Below are 14,218 nucleotides of genomic sequence, written 5' to 3' on the forward strand. Positions count from 1 at the left end.
GACTGCTGTGGCTAGCTTAGCTAGCTGACTGCTGTGGCTAGCTTAGCTAGCTGACTGCTGTGGCTAGCTTAGCTAGCTGACTGCTGTGGCTAGCTGACTGCTGTGGCTAGCCTAGCTAGCTGACTGCTGTGGCTAGCCAAAAAAACACTTGTTTTGAAAGTTTGATTATCTTATCCATTGAGGTTTTAAAAGTGTTCTTCCTCTATGAATTTGAACATTCAAAACAACTGAGGCATTGTCGTCACCTTAGCTTGTTACATAACTTCTGAGTGATAGGAAGCACGAGCACAACCACCAATCAGCCGACACCACTGGCACACACCCGTCGTTATTATAACAACTAGCATAGCCACGTCAACAAATGACTGCTGTCTGAACACACACAAATCTGATTTGATCACTTGCTGTTTGGACAGTCACTATTCCAAAACAGATTTCAGCATTAAGGCCTGCAGTGTGAACAAGGCTTAAGTGTCTTCTGTTCAGGGTCAGTTTCCCAAACCCAGACTGAGCATAGTCCTTCACTAAAAAGCATTTAAGGGAACATTTCCATTGAAAGTCCAGGATTCTGAGAAACTGAAACCTTAAAAAGTTTCACTTCTGTATTCTTTAACATTATAACCTCTGACTCATTCAAACAATAGAAAACCAAAACAGCAGACGTCAGCTTTTAGAAGAGCTTTCATCATTAAAAGGAAGAGGGGGAAAGAGGAGAAGAACAGAAAAGTAAGCATTACATTGAAGTGAAAAGGAGGGAGCGAAGGGCAATGAAGAGCTGATGACTAGGGGAGATGACTTGGGGAGATGACTAGGGGAGATGACTAGGGGAGCGATAGTGCAATGAAGAGCTGATGACTAGGGGAGCGATAGTGCAATGAAGAGCTGATGACTATTTCACCATGGTTACCGATGGACCATTTTGAAAAACACAACAATAAAGCCGTGTGTCCTATTGTTTGTATTTGCTTCGTGCTGTTAAGGGTAGTTGCACTTGATTCAGCAGCCGTAGCGCCGGGAAGGCAGAGTGTTCCCATTTTGAAACATTTCATGTCTGAAGGTAGAATTCTGCCTAGCAGGCAGGACCAAAGAGTAAATCAAGTGCATCTACAGGTCTACCACGGGCCAATCAGATAGCTCAGATCTGTATCTGTATCTGTAGTTTCCTTGCGCCTCGACTGGAAAACGAGGCCTCAAACGCACATGAAAGTTGATCATGTGAGATTTTAAACTTGTAAAACCATGACTAGCGAGAGACTCAACGAAAACAGCAAAGAGCTGCAGTTTTTTATGAGTAAGTTCTTGTTAAAGTTGTTATTCAGCGCCGTCAACACTTTGTTCAACAGGTTTATAGAGGAATATTTCACTTTCTCTGGTCATAGGAGTAACATGACTTGGTGCATGAGGCAGAAGTAATGTACCGTTTCCACTACTTCCGAATTCGCCCGACGAAGTTCCGCCCCATTCATTTTCAATGGGAGCACGCTGAGCAATGCGCAGGGGATTGTGGGAAGGTTAGCGGCGCGAACCCTGCTAGCAGAGCGATAGAGAAAGTTCAGCTCTACTTTATGCAAATTACTCGCGGCCACCGCTGTCGTTGAAAAGTCAGGTTTGGAGCAGATGTTTGCTTTGAAAGTCTTCCCATCATTAAACATAGTTCGCCTGTCATTATTTCCTGGCAAACCAAAAAAAGATGGAGGAAAGACAGATCGTTGCTGTGTCTGCATTTCCAATTCTATAGGATTTCCTAGAATACAGAGACAAAATCATAAGGTATGAAGGACAATTGCATAGATTTTTGGTGTTGATGGTGGGTGAAGAGAGATTTGCACAACAATGTTTGTTTGTGCTGCCTGTTAGCTATGAACCTCAAGCAACCTATATCTCAAAACTGTGATCGAAGCCACCATTTGTGAATGTGTTGAGTCAATTCAATTGTGAAATTTGCCTACCAAAGGATAGAAATCACCAGTAACACGCATTATAAATTATAAACTAAGAGCCAATTTATGCTTGAGCCATAAATGTGGTGCGGAGGTGCCGTATGGATGGTGTGACACCTCCGGAGGCACACAGAGGTCAAATCCGCCTCTCAAATTTTGTAACAATGCGGATGGCTCTGGAGAGCTCCGCATTGACATGATTGGTTGACGGTAGGTGGGGACAGGAGGTCCTGTATAAACACAAACTGACTGACTTGTTCCTTGACAACTTCTTTCACAACAGCTCTGTACTGCTCTGTGAAGCGCAAGAAGGATAAATGCCATTACTTCTGCAGAGGCCCTATCGCCATAAATGGTGCACAGCCAATGCAGACGTCAGAATGACCATGCAGCACATTTACGCATGAATTTCCTATGTAATATGCTACCAATTGGATTATGGTTATGGCTCTTTAATTCTACTTGTGTCATGGCATTAATGATTATAACTCACTTCCTGTAAAATACATTGGCCTACATGGACATGAATGGGTACTTTGGGTAAAGGACATTGTGGCTTTGACTTGCAAACATTGTTGTGCAAATCTATCTCACTATCAACATCTCTGCAATCCTCCTCCATGCCATTGACCTTCTGATTTTGTCTCAGTAGTCTAAAAATCATTCTCAGAAAATAAACAAGGTAGAATTACAACGCTCCCCCCAACGCACAACACATTATTTTCCTTTGACATTGTTAATTCGCCCACAAATTGCCAGCTCCTTATTTCCATGTACAGTACTGTACCTAGAATCCAAGGGTTGGATTTGCACCAAACAATTTCATGTCAGAAACATCATGTAGAACATCTTATACATTACCTAGTGCATCAGTTTAAACTGAGAACATACAGTGGGGCAAAAAAGTATTTAGTCAGCCACCAATTGTGCAGGTTCTCCCACTTAAAAAGATGAGAGAGGCCTGTCATTTTCATCATAGGTACACTTCAACTATGACAGACAAAATGAGGGGGGAAAAAATCCAGAAAATCACATTGTAGGATTTTTTTATGAATTTATTTGCTAATTATGGTGGAAAATAAGTATTTGGTCACCTACAAACAAGCAAGATTTCTGGCTCTCACAGACCTGTAACTTCTTCAAGAGGCTCCTCTGTCCTCCACTCGTTACCTGTATTAATGGCACCTGTTTGAACTTGTTATCAGTATAAAAGACACCTGTCCACAACCTCAAACAGTCACACTCCAAACTCCACTATGGCCAAGACCAAAGAGCTGTCAAAGGACACCAGAAACAAAATTGTAGACCTGCACCAGGCTGGGAAGACTGAATCTGCAATAGGTAAGCAGCTTGGTTTGAAGAAATCAACTGTGGGAGCAATTATTAGGAAATGGAAGACATACAAGACCACTGATAATCTCCCTCGATCTGGGGCTCCACGCAAGATCTCACCCCATGGGGTCAAAATGATCACAAGAACGGCGAGCAAAAATCCCAGAACCACACGGGGGGACCTAGTGAATGACCTGCAGAGAGCTGGGACCAAAGTAACAAAGCCTACCATCAGTAACACACTACGCCGCCAGGGACTCAAATCCTGCAGTGCCAGACGTGTCCCCCTGCTTAAGCCAGTACATGTCCAGGCCCGTCTGAAGTTTTCTAGAGAGCATTTGGATGATCCAGAAGAAGATTGAGAGAATGTCATATGGTCAGATGAAACCAAAATATAACTTTTTGGTAAAAACTCAACTCGTCGTGTTTGGAGGACAAAGAATGCTGAGTTGCATCCAAAGAACACCATACCTACTGTGAAGCATGGGGGTGGAAACATCATGCTTTGTGGCTGTTTTTCTGCAAAGGGACCAGGACGACTGATCCGTGTAAAGGAAAGAATGAATGGGGCCATGTATCGTGAGATTTTGAGTGATAACCTCCTTCCATCAGCAAGGGCATTGAAGATGAAACTTGTCTGGGTCTTTCAGCATGACAATGATCCCAAACACACCACCCGGGCAACGAAGGAGTGGCTTCGTAAGAAGCATTTCAAGGACTGGAGTGGCCTAGCCAGTCTCCAGATCTCAACCCCATAGAAAATCTTTGGAGGGAGTTGAAAGTCCGTGTTGCCCAGCAACAGCCCCAAAACATCACTGCTCTAGAGGAGATCTGCATGGAGGAATGGGCCAAAATACCAGCAACAGTGTGTGAAAACCTTGTGAAGACTTACAGAAAACATTTGACCTCTGTCATTGTTATATACCCTTTGTTGCCAAAGTATTGAGATAAATAAGTATTTGTTCAATAACAAAAGTTTTCCACCATAATTTGCAAATAAATTCATTAAAAATCCTACAATGTGATTTTCTGGATTTTTTTTCTCTCATTTTGTCTGTCATAGTTGAAATGTACCTATGACGAAAATTACAGGCCTAATCTTTTTAAGTGGGAGAACTTGCACAATTGGTGGCTGACTAAATACTTTTTTGCCCCACTGTATATAGCTAGTTCATCAATATGCAAATTATGTGAGTTTCGCTATTCTCTGCTTCAGATGTATGATGACAAGGGGCACATTGATTGCACATGTCCATTAGGTCAGTAATGACATCATACTGTAGACATATGGCTGCATTGGTGACGCATGTCATTATGATAAGCAGCCTCCTCTGAACAGTTGATGTTGCGATGTGTCTGTAACTTGAAATCTGTGAAGCATTTATTTGGGCTGCAATTTCTGAGGCTGATAACTCTAATGAACGTATCCTCTGCAGCAGAGGTAACTCTAATGAACGTATCCTCTGCAGCAGAGGTAACTCTAATTAACGTATCCTCTGCAGCAGAGGTAACTCTAATTAACGTATCCTCTGCTGCAGAGGTAACTCTAATGAACGTATCCTCTGCAGCAGAGGTAACTCTAATGAACGTATCCTCTGCAGCAGAGGTAACTCTAATGAACGTATCCTCTGCAGCAGAGGTAACTCTAATGAACGTATCCTCTGCAGCAGAGGTAACTCTAATGAACGTATCCTCTGCAGTAGAGGTAACTCTAATGAACGTATCCTCTGCAGCAGAGGTAACTCTAATGAACGTATCCTCTGCAGCAGAGGTAACTCTAATGAACGTATCCTCTGCAGCAGAGGTAACTCTAATGAACTTATCCTCTGCAGTAGAGGTAACTAATGAACTTTTCCTCTGCTGCAGAGGTAACTTTAATGAACGTATCCTCTGCAGCAGAGGTAACTCTAATGAACGTATCCTCTGCAGCAGAGGTAACTCTAATGAACGTATCCTCTGCTGCAGAGGTAACTCTAATGAACGTATCCTCTGCAGCAGAGGTAACGCTAATGAACTTATCCTCTGCAGCAGAGGTAACTCTGGGTCTTCCATTCCTGTGGTGGTCCTCATGACAGACAGGTAACTCTGGGTCTTCCATTCCTGTGGTGGTCCTCATGACAGACAGGTAACTCTGGGTCTTCCATTCCTGTGGTGGTCCTCATGACAGACAGGTAACTCTGGGTCTTCCATTCCTGTGGTGGTCCTCATGACAGACAGGTAACTCTGGGACTTCCATTCCTGTGGTGGTCCTCATGACAGACAGGTAACTCTGGGTCTTCCATTCCTGTGGTGGTCCTCATGACAGACAGGTAACTCTGGGTCTTCCATTCCTGTGGTGGTCTTCATGACAGACAGGTAACTCTGGGTCTTCCATTCCTGTGGTGGTCCTCATGACAGACAGGTAACTCTGGGTCTTCCATTCCTGTGGTGGTCCTCATGACAGACAGGTAACTCTGGGTCTTCCATTCCTGTGGTGGTCCTCATGACAGACAGTTTCATGTTTCATCATAGAGCTGGATGGTTTTTTGCGACTGCACTTGAATAAACTTTTCAAACTCATTAAGGAGGAAAGAAATTACACAAATTAACTTAACAAGGCACACCTGTTAATTGAAATGCATTCCATCCTCATGAAGCTGGTTGAGAGAATGCCAAGAGTGTGTAAAGCTGTCATCAAGGCAAAGGGTGGCTACTTTGAAGAATCTCAAATAGCAAATATATTTTGATTTGTTTAACACTTTTTTGGTTACTACATTATTTGAGAGTTTGTCTTCACTATCTTACAATAAAGAAACCCTTGAATAAGTAGGTGTCCCCAAATTTGACAGGTACTGTACATTGTTGTCATGCCAATAAAGCAATTTTAATGCATTTTGAAAGAGCTGATAATATAACACTTAATCTCTTTTTTTAAACCTTTGAGTTCAATATCTACTTTTCAATTCTAATAGTTTGATGTTTTGCGTCTTCTCACTTTTGTTTACTTCACTTGCTTTGGCAATGTAAACATGTTTCCCATGGCAATAAAGCCCCTTTGCATTTGAAAGAGAGAGAGAGAGGAGTGAAATTGTTGTGGACCTGAGAGAGCGTCAGAGCGAGCTCTTTGGCTCGTCATTGTGTCAGAAGATGTTGCCAAGGTCACCAGCTAATCTGGTCAGTTGACTCCTCCCACCACTCCCATAACTAACCCCGGCCACCTGGCTGCCTAATCCTGGCCCACACGGGACCAGGGGATTTCCCTTCACTTACACCACAGGGATGATCACCACTTCCTGGACATCACAGTTATGGACCAGGTTCCATTTCACTCCCTAGCCTCTTGCCATAGAGCTTGGTTGTGTCCAGTAGGCACAACACAGGAAAAATATAAAAACTTTTGAAACATCAAGGTACTATCTGAACTTGTCCAATAGGAAACACTTGTTGCATTTTTTGCTATGGTGTGCCCTATTGAACACTACCCCTGCCCTGACACTTTGGCTTTATCACTGAAGAAGACCGGGACAGTATTGACAGATCTGAAAAGACTGGGTAGGTATCAATGCCGTTGCCTGGTTCTCCCAAAGGCTATGTTGTAGCCTCCGCCATTTTGATTTAGCCTGTCCAATCCTCTCAGATCTGAAAAACCAGAAGAGCAGGGGCAACACCATAGGTGTCAGAAAATGAAAAGGACCCAGGCCAGAGACAGTGGCACTTCCTGATGGCACAGGGCTTTCCTCTCGTCTAGGACACAGTGGCACTTCCTGCACCACAGAAACAGTGACAACAGTGGCACTTCCTGATGGCACAGGGCTTTCCTCTCGTCTAGGAGACAGTGGCACTTCCTTCACCACAGAAACAGTGGCACTTCCTGATGGCACAGGGCTTTCCTCTAGTCTAGGACACAGTGGCACTTCCTGCACCACAGAAACAATGACAACAGTGGCACTTCCTGATGGCACAGGGCTTTCCTCTAGTCTAGGACACAGTGGCACTTCCTGCACCACAGAATGAATGACAGCGGTGCTTCTTACAGTGAGAAACAGCCTTGTGGGCTGGTTTACTGTAGTGGTACAGCAGCCTTGTGGGCTGGTTTACTGTAGTGGTACAGCAGCCTTGGGGCCTGGTTTACTGTAGTGGTACAGCAGCCTTGGGGCCTAGTTTACTGTAGTGGAACAGCAGCCTTGTGGGCTGGTTTACTGTAGTGGAACAGCAGCCTTGTGGGCTGGTTTACTATAGTGGTACAGCAGCCTTGGGGCCTGGTTTACTGTAGTGGTACAGCAGCATTGTGGGCTGGTTTACTATAGTGGTACAGCAGCCTTGTGGGCTGGTTTAATGTAGTGGTACAGCAGCCTTGGGGCCTGGTTTACTGTAGTGGAACAGCAGCCTTGTGGCCTGGTTTACTGTAGTGGAACAGCAGCCTTGTGGGCTGGTTTACTGTAGTGGAACAGCAGCCTTGTGGGCTGGTTTACTATAGTGGTACAGCAGCCTTGGGGCCTGGTTTACTGTAGTGGTGCAGCAGCCTTGTGGGCTGGTTTACTATAGTGGTACAGCAGCCTTGGGGCCTGGTTTACTGTAGTGGTACAGCAGCATTGTGGGCTGGTTTACTATAGTGGTACAGCAGCCTTGGGGCCTGGTTTACTGTAGTGGTGCAGCAGCCTTGTGGGCTGGTTTACTATAGTGGTACAGCAGCCTTGGGGCCTGGTTTACTGTAGTGGTACAGCAGCATTGTGGGCTGGTTTACTATAGTGGTACAGCAGCCTTGTGGGCTGGTTTACTGTAGTGGTACAGCAGCCTTGTGGGCTGGTTTACTGTAGTGGTACAGCAGCCTTGTGGGCTGGTTTACTATAGTGGTACAGCAGCCTTGTGGGCTGGTTTACTGTAGTGGTACAGCAGCCTTGTGGGCTGGTTTACTATAGTGGTACAGCAGCCTTGTGGGCTGGTTTACTATAGTGGTACAGCAGCCTTGTGGGCTGGTTTACTGTAGTGGTACAGCAGCCTTGTGGCCTAGTTTAATGTAGTGGTACAGCAGCCTTGGGGCCTGGTTTACTGTAGTGGTACAGCAGCCTTGGGGCCTGGTTTACTGTAGTGGTACAGCAGCCTTGGGGCCTGGTTTACTATAGTGGTACAGCAGCCTTGGGGCCTAGTTTAATGTAGTGGTACAGCAGCCTTGGGGCCTGGTTTACTGTAGTGGTACAGCAGCATTGGGGCCTGGTTTACTGTAGTGGTACAGCAGCCTTGGGGCCTGGTTTACTATAGTGGTACAGCAGCCTTGGGGCCTGGTTTACTGTAGTGGAACAGCAGCCTTGGGGCCTGGTTTACTGTAGTGTCTACTGTAGTGGTACAGCAGACTTGGGGCCTGGTTTACTGTAGTGTCTACTGTAGTGGAACAGCAGCTTTGGGGCCTGGTTTACTGTAGTGTCTACTGTAGTGGAACAGCAGCCTTGGGGCCTGGTTTACTGTAGTGTCTACTGTAGTAGAACAGCAGCCTTGGGGCCTGGTTTACTGTAATTGTCCAGCAGCCTTGGGGCCTGGTTTACTGTAGTGTCTACTGTAGTAGAACAGCAGCCTTGGGGCCTGGTTTACTGTAATTGTCCAGCAGCCTTGGGGCCTGGTTTACTGTAGTGTCTACTGTAGTAGAACAGCAGCCTTGGGGCCTGGTTTACTGTAATTGTCCAGCAGCCTTGGGGCCTGGTTTACTGTAGTGGAACAGCAGCCTTGGGGCCTGGTTTACTGTAGTGGAACAGCAGCCTTGGGGCCTGGTTTACTGTAGTGGAACAGCAGCCTTGGGGCCTGGTTTACTGTAGTGGAACAGCAGCCTTGGGGCTTGGTTTACTGTAGTGTCTACTGTAGTGGTACAGCAGCCTTGGGGCCTGGTTTACTGTAGTGTCTACTGTAGTGGAACAGCAGCCTTGGGGCCTGGTTTACTGTAGTGTTTACTGTAGTGGTACAGCAGCCTTGGGGGCCTGGTTTACTGTAGTGGTACAGCAGCCTTGGGGGCCTGGTTTACTGTAGTGTCTACTGTAGTGGTACAGCAGCCTTGGGGCCTGGTTTACTGTAGTGGTACAGCAGCCTTGGGGCCTGGTTTACTGTAGTGGTACAGCAGCCTTGGGGCCTGGTTTACTGTAGTGGTACAGCAGCCTTGGGGTCTGGTTTACTGTAGTGGAACAGCAGCCTTGGGGCCTGGTTTACTGTAGTGTCTACTGTAGTGGAACAGCAGCTTTGGGGCCTGGTTTACTGTAGTGTCTACTGTAGTGGAACAGCAGCCTTGGGGCCTGGTTTACTGTAGTGTCTACTGTAGTGGAACAGCAGCCTTGGGGCCTGGTTTACTGTAGTGTCTACTGTAGTAGAACAGCAGCTTTGGGGCCTGGTTTACTGTCGTGGAACAGCAGCCTTGGGGCCTGGTTTACTGTAGTGGAACAGCAGCCTTGGGGCCTGGTTTACGGTAGTGGAACAGCAGCCTTGGGGCCTGGTTTACGGTAGTGTCTACTGTAGTGGAACAGCAGCCTTGGGGCCTGGTTTACTGTAGTGGAACAGCAGCCTTGGGGCCTGGTTTACGGTAGTGGAACAGCAGCACTGTGGCCTGGTTTACTGTAGTGGAACAGCAGCCTTGGGGCCTGGTTTACTGTAGTGGAACAGCAGCCTTGGGGCCTGGTTTACTGTAGTGTCTACTGTAGTGGTACAGCAGCCTTGGGGCCTGGTTTACTGTAGTGTCTACTGTAGTGGAACAGCAGCCTTGGGGCCTGGTTTACTGTAGTGTCTACTGTAGTGGAACAGCAGCTTTGGGGCCTGGTTTACTGTAGTGTCTACTGTAGTGGAACAGCAGCCTTGGGGCCTGGTTTACTGTAGTGTCTACTGTAGTGGAACAGCAGCCTTGGGGCCTGGTTTACTGTAGTGTCTACTGTAGTGGAACAGCAGCCTTGGGGCCTGGTTTACTGTAGTGGAACAGCAGCCTTGGGGCCTGGTTTACTGTAGTGTCTACTGTAGTGGAACAGCAGCCTTGGGGCCTGGTTTACTGTAGTGTCTACTGTAGTGGTGCAGCAGCCTTGGGGCCTGGTTTACTGAAGTGGAACAGCAGCCTTGGGGCCTGGTTTACTGTAGTGGTGCAGACAGACGTCTTATCTTCTGTGACTGAGGTTAGCCTGACCCAATGCCATCAACACAACCAGATAACTACCAGAGGGTTTGTTTGACCTCAGGGATGCTATGATACCTTTATACAGCGTCATCATCCCCCATATTTAGCCCATGAAAACTACTGTAAAGTTGCCCCCTTGGCCAACTGCCATGCTGTCTAACACCATGCCTCAGATCAGAAGTTACAACCTTCTGGTGGAATGTCTAATGGGTGGGTGCAGCAGGAAGAAACTATATCCATGACCCCCACCATAAGGAGGACTTGAGTCTTAAAGGGATAGTTTACTTTTCGACCTGAACCGCTAACTGATAAACAATTTCCACTAGAATTGCTGCATTCTCCAAATGCTAAAAACATACTAAAGAACTTACAAATAGTTAGGGTGTCTAGGTATGTTGAAAATAATGTACTCTTTAAAAAATAAAAATAAAAGTTTAAGAAGAAGAGAACAATCCCGTTAAACAAGATGAGCAGCAGTCTGTCAGGGGGAGTGCAGCGAGGAAGAGGAAATAGCAGGAAGGGGAGGGGCTGTACAGTAGAAGACTGCCAAGGACTTCAAAGAACTCCGGCAGTGATTAAACAACAGGCATGGGGCCTTACTGTAAGCTGTACAGATCATGAGTCCCGGGAGTACATTTCAGGAGTACATTTCGTCACAGACTCTTAGCTCGTAGTTGTGGTGAGTTCGGGGTCTCATTCAACACGAAGAGCGAGTCACTACTTCTGTGTTCAGAAGTTCCATACGTTAAGAGGCTGGGGAAGTCCCGAGTTCTATTCTTATGCCTTCTAGACTGTCTGCAGCACCTGCTGTGGCAAGGTTGAAACTAAAAGGTCCTAAAGCAATGGTGTCACTATTTCCAGTGATATTCTCCCTCCCGACAACACCTCAAGTACTGACCAGCACATTCTACTCTCCCCACGTGTCAACCAAGCCCCCCTGAGGTGATGTTCTGACTAACAGAAGATCAAAAAGAAAGTTACACACTTGTTTCTCCTTGCTGTGGACTGATTCAACCAAGCACCAACCAAGCACCAACCAAGCACCAGCCAAGCACCAGCCAAGCACTGCAAGACTCGTCCAGAGTCTGGATGCCGTTCCATATTCCGTAAGGTTGAACTCTATAGCCTCTAGATCTGTCAGTGTGGTATTCACCACAGGAGTTGTTGACAGGCCAAACTGGATAGAATGTTTTACTGTAGCTGCCCTGAATCAACCAGTTGACTTCACTGACCGAAGGTTGACATTTTAGTCCCCAGGTCAGAGGGTAACAGCCCGACCCCACGTGACGTGCAGAGAGGATGTCATGCTACTTTCCACCACCAACTACCAGAAGTAACAGAACACACAGAAAAATACACAGTCTCTCTCTCTCTCCCCCTCACACACCCCATTAGGCCTCTCTGGGTCTTAACGAGATTTACCAGGAGCCAAATGGGTTTACTGTGTGTGTGAAAGAGAGGGACTGTGTGTGGTGTATTTTTCTGTGTACCGTCACTTATCCACCCCCTCTCTCCCCTTCCCCATCTCTCATACCTCTCCATCCCCAACTTTCTGTTTCTCCCTCTCCCCCCCCCCCCCTCTACGATATCTCTCCTTACCCAGTAGACAGGAATCCATGGAGAAGGAATCTCCGCTCCAGTGCCAGACACACACAGACACACTCCATTAGGCCTCTCTGGGTCTTAAGTGAGATTTACCAGGAGCCAAACAGGTTTACTGTGTGTGTGCTGCAGAAGTGTATCTTGTGTGTGTGTGTAAAGGTGTGTGTGTGTGTGTGTAAAGGTGTGTGTGTGTGTGTAAAGGTGTGTTCCTCTCCGTCTGCTCTACTAGGCGTTGACAGAGGCCTGAGACATGCCTGCTGCTGCTGACCAGTGTTCAATTTCAGCCCCCCAAAATACCCCCTCAGGACTGACTGGGATGCCAGTGCCAACCACCACACACACACACAAGATGGAGGCCTTGTGAGCTATTGCTATTCATAGATAACCTCTCTGCTGGACTGGGGGGTTTCAGGGCATGGACAGGTGTGCAGGCAGAACTGTGGTGGAGGGAGGGGGGCAAGCTGAGCCTCAGGGACATGAGGGTGGGGTCTGTGATCTGGGAGGTTGTATCACTATGTGAATAGCATAGGGTCATAACGGGGGTGGCAGAGGTGCAGAGGTCAGGGTATTCAAAGTGCAGGGGGTGTCGGACTTCTGAATGAGACAGGGGTGGCTGTCAGGTTTAAAAAGTTCACCACCACCACCACCCCCACATGACCATTCAGACACATCCGGATTCCCCAGGAGGAATTCTCCTATCATGCTTTACTGCATGGGTCATTATTGGGCTGCTCGTTGTGTCTACCCTCAGAGGGCGCAGGCTGGCATGACATCACTATGACAACCACGATGGGCACCCAGTGACAGCGTCCTCTAGATTCCTCCGCTCCGTCCACAGGTGAAACTTTAGGTCAGTCACTAGGGAGGGGTTAGCCAATAGCTAGCCAGAAACTACAAAGTGGAATCTAAATGTGACCACCAGCCATACAGACAGAGTTACTGGTCAGAGAAGACAGCTGGTGGCAGGGTGAAGGGGTGGGACAGAATTACTGGTCAGAGAAGACAGCTGGTGGCAGGGTGAAGGGGTGGGACAGAGTTACTGGTCAGAGAAGACAGCTGGTGGCAGGGTGAAGGGGTAAGACAGAGGGGGAAAATACATTTCTGGCTTTCTCACTCTAATAGCCGAGCGATGGATGAGACTTGAAAGTATGGTAACACAAGAATAGTGTCTATGATGTTGAGGAATGAGATGGTTAATGAGGGTGGGGACAGAAACATTAACGTTTTTCAGGTGAGGGTAACAAGGAAGTGATTCAAACGTTGCTTCCCCGCTTGAGAAGCGTAAACTCAGAGCTCATTCCGGGAGAACTCATTCCCGATAATAAAACTAATTTTACTTTTTTGTTTACGTTTCAAGTTATCGATTTCATTCAGGGATTAATTCAATCTCCTGAAATAGCTCTAGTGCTGACTTGGGGATGAAGGTTAATGCTAGAAGACTCCAGGTCAAAGGTCAAACCAGGAGGGTTGGCAAGCACTCTCTCAAACACACGTATGCACATTATCAGACGGACAAACACACACGAACACTGAGGAAAGCCAAGTCACACTCAGCCAGTCTTTTTCCATCCCTACTCCCCATCCTAGGGGCCAAGCATCTATCCATAGATCGTCATTCCAAGCCAAATAGACAGGAGTGGGATTACCATTCCTATAATGAGGACATGACAGGAAGTGACCATGTGGATTTGTAGACAAGCCTGTACTCCAATGGCAACCGAGGTGTCCCACTGTGGTAAACTAGAGTTGAAGAGAAGACGAGGCTAGGTCTGTCTGTCTGTTCCATGGTTTATTTCCCCCTTGCAGTTGACTGAGCTTCCTGTATGCCAGAGTCTGGTGTTGTTGTGGTCGTTAATTCCCAAGGGTTTAGGCAAAGAGTCATCCGACTAGACAACATTTCCTGCCTGCTTCACTTGGGAGAAGTTTGGCTTTAGAAAGCAGAAAGTCTCCTTAAAATGTTATTCTGACACTATCATGTAATTACTTATATAATTAATAATTGTGCTCACAATTTCAAACTTCACTCAGTGAGGATATTTCCAGGACTAGACACACAAAAGTAAAATAAATAAAAAACTGGTCAAAAAAAACTAAGTTTAGGAATACCCTCCACTTCACTGAGAGAGAGGCTAGTCTACATTGTAACATCCTACTGTAAGTGTACAAATGTAACACATGCATTGTAAGAAAGTAGTTATTTGGACAGAAAAGACAACCGGTTAGAAAA

The 14,218-nt window shown here is 46.5% G+C and overlaps 1 protein-coding gene across 2 annotated transcripts in view; it reads right to left on the reverse strand.

Annotated features, from left to right (window-relative positions):
- Nucleotides 1–14,218, reverse strand: part of LOC139372934 (myc box-dependent-interacting protein 1-like) — a 40,561-nt gene that overhangs the window by 25,427 nt on the left and 916 nt on the right. The gene's annotated exons all lie outside the window — the stretch shown is intronic.

Source organism: Oncorhynchus clarkii, chromosome 18 (genome assembly GCF_045791955.1).
Source record: "Oncorhynchus clarkii lewisi isolate Uvic-CL-2024 chromosome 18, UVic_Ocla_1.0, whole genome shotgun sequence".
Classification (NCBI taxonomy): Eukaryota; Metazoa; Chordata; class Actinopteri; order Salmoniformes; family Salmonidae; genus Oncorhynchus; species Oncorhynchus clarkii.